We start from the raw sequence: 2,470 nt of genomic DNA on the forward strand, positions 1-2,470 counted from the left end.
GAGGTAATTTTCGGATAGTGCACTCAGTATAATGTCACTCGATGCTCTGTCCCTACCACCCGTCCTAAACATCTGAGTGTCCCAGTCTATATCTGGTAAATTGAAATCTCCACCTAAGACTATAACATGCTGAGAAAATTTATGTGAAATGTATTCCAAATTTTCTCTCAGTTGTTCTGCCACTAATGTCGGGAGGTCGGTATGAGGAGCCAATTATTAACCTAGTTCGGTTGTTGAGTGTAACCTCCACCCATAATAATTCACAGGAACTGTCCACTTCTACTTCACTACAGGATAAACTACTACTAACAGCGACGAACACTCCACCACCGGTTGCATGCAATCTATCCTTTCTAAACACCGTCTGTACCTTTGTAAAAATTTCGGCAGAATTTATCTCTGGCTTAAGCCAGCTTTCTGTACCTATAACGATTTCAGCTTCGGTGCTTTCTATCAGCGCTTGAAGTTCTGGTACTTTACCAACGCAGCTTCGACATTTGACAATTACAATACCGATTGCTGCTTGGTCCCCGCATGTCCTGACTTTGCCCCGCACCCGTTGAGGCTGTTGCCCTTTCTGTACTTGCCCAAGGCCATCTACCCTAAAAAACCGCCCAGCCCACGCCACACAACCCCTGCTACCCGTGTAGCCGCTTGTTGCGTGTAGTGGACTCCTGACCTATCCAGCGGAACCCGAAACCCCTCCACCCTATGGCGCAAGTCGAGGAATCTGCAGCCCACACGGTCGCAAAACCGTCTCAGCCTCTGACTCAGACCCTTCACTCGGCTCTGTACCAAAGGTCCGCAGTCAGTCCTGTCGACGATGCTGCAGATGGTGAGCTCTGCTTTCATCCGCTAGCGAGACTGGCAGTCTTCACCAAATCAGATAGCCGCCGGAAGCCAGAGAGGACTTCCTCCGATCCATAGCGACACACATCATTGGTGCCGACATGAGCGACCACCTGTAGATGGGTGCACCCTGTACCCTTCATGGCATCCGGAAGGACCCTTTCCACATCTGGAATGACTCCCCCCGGTATGCACACGGAGTGCACATTGGTTTTCTTCCCCTCTCTTGCTGCCATTTCCCTAAGGAGCCCCATTACGCGCCTGACGTTGGAGCTCCCAACTACCAGTAAGCCCACCCTCTGCGACCGCCCGGATCTTGCAGACTGAGGGGCAACCTCTGGAACAGGACAAGCAGCCATGTCAGGCCGAAGATCAGTATCAGTCTGAGACAGAGCCTGAAACCGGTTCGTCAGACAAACTGGAGAGGCTTTCCGTTCAGCCCTCCGGAATGTCTTTCGCCCCCTGCCACACCTTGAGACGACCTCTCACTCTACCACAGGTGAGGGATCAGCCTCAATGCGGGCAGTATCCCGGGCAAGCACAGTCGTAGTCCGATCAGGGGATGCGTGGGACGAGCTGGCCGTCCCCGACAAACCCCCATCCGGACCCCCACAGTGATGCCCATTGGCAACAGCCTCAAGCTGTGGCCGAAGCCAACACTGCCTGAATCTGGGAGCGAAGGGATGCCAACTCAGCCTGCATCCGAACACAGCAGTTGCAGTCCCTATCCATGCTAAAAACTGTTTTGCAAAGAACGTCTGAACTAATCTACAGAGAGCGCAAACAAATCGACAAAATTTAAACGGTTATTAAAATACAAGATTGCCTAGTAAATGCAGTAATGCTGCTACTTGCGCACTGCTGACACTGCTCGGCGGCGGAAGGAGACTACGCGAATTTACACTATTCAGGTACTAAAACGCGATGCTACACTCTCAAATACTATAATACGCCAGAAATTTATGAATTAAACAATGCAAGTACCAAAAACACGCAAAGAAATTAAGAATTAAACTATGTAACAAATGAGTGAGCTAGGAGTATACGACTTGCTGCTGCAGCTGCTTATCCAACGGCGGCAGGGAGCACATTCTGACACCGGCCTCTTGCTAGTAGCCACACGCAAATAAAGTCGCATACTACTGAGCACAGGAAACCCAAATTGAAATTTGCTTCTTTTCCGTACTGGAATAAATACATTGCGCATTACTGTCGCCCAATAAATCCATAATACTCTCTAATCAGGACCATTCCAGAGAACTCACGACACTAACAGCCTATAGACTCTTTTATTTCCGAACCTCCATGGTACTCTCAAAAAATGGTTTAAACATGCTGACAGTCTCCAGAAGAGAATGCAAGCACTTCCAGTGGTAATTTTTGGCTCCCGCTAAAAGCACTCATCTTGGAAGTGCCGGCATTTTCCACGAGCTGTTTTTTAGCAGCTGCTGGAAAGCACCTGTCTCGATGGGAGAGCTACGCTTATCTCCACCCCACAAAAAGAAATCCTTAGGGGTGAGTTTGGGAGAACGTATGACACCGATAACCACACCAGATTAGCTGATTATCCCGGCTAGCTGAAGCTGCAGCCATTATCCATGAAAAACTCGATTGTTTCCAC

Source organism: Schistocerca serialis, chromosome 1, assembly GCF_023864345.2.
Source record: "Schistocerca serialis cubense isolate TAMUIC-IGC-003099 chromosome 1, iqSchSeri2.2, whole genome shotgun sequence".
Taxonomy (NCBI): domain Eukaryota; kingdom Metazoa; phylum Arthropoda; class Insecta; order Orthoptera; family Acrididae; genus Schistocerca; species Schistocerca serialis.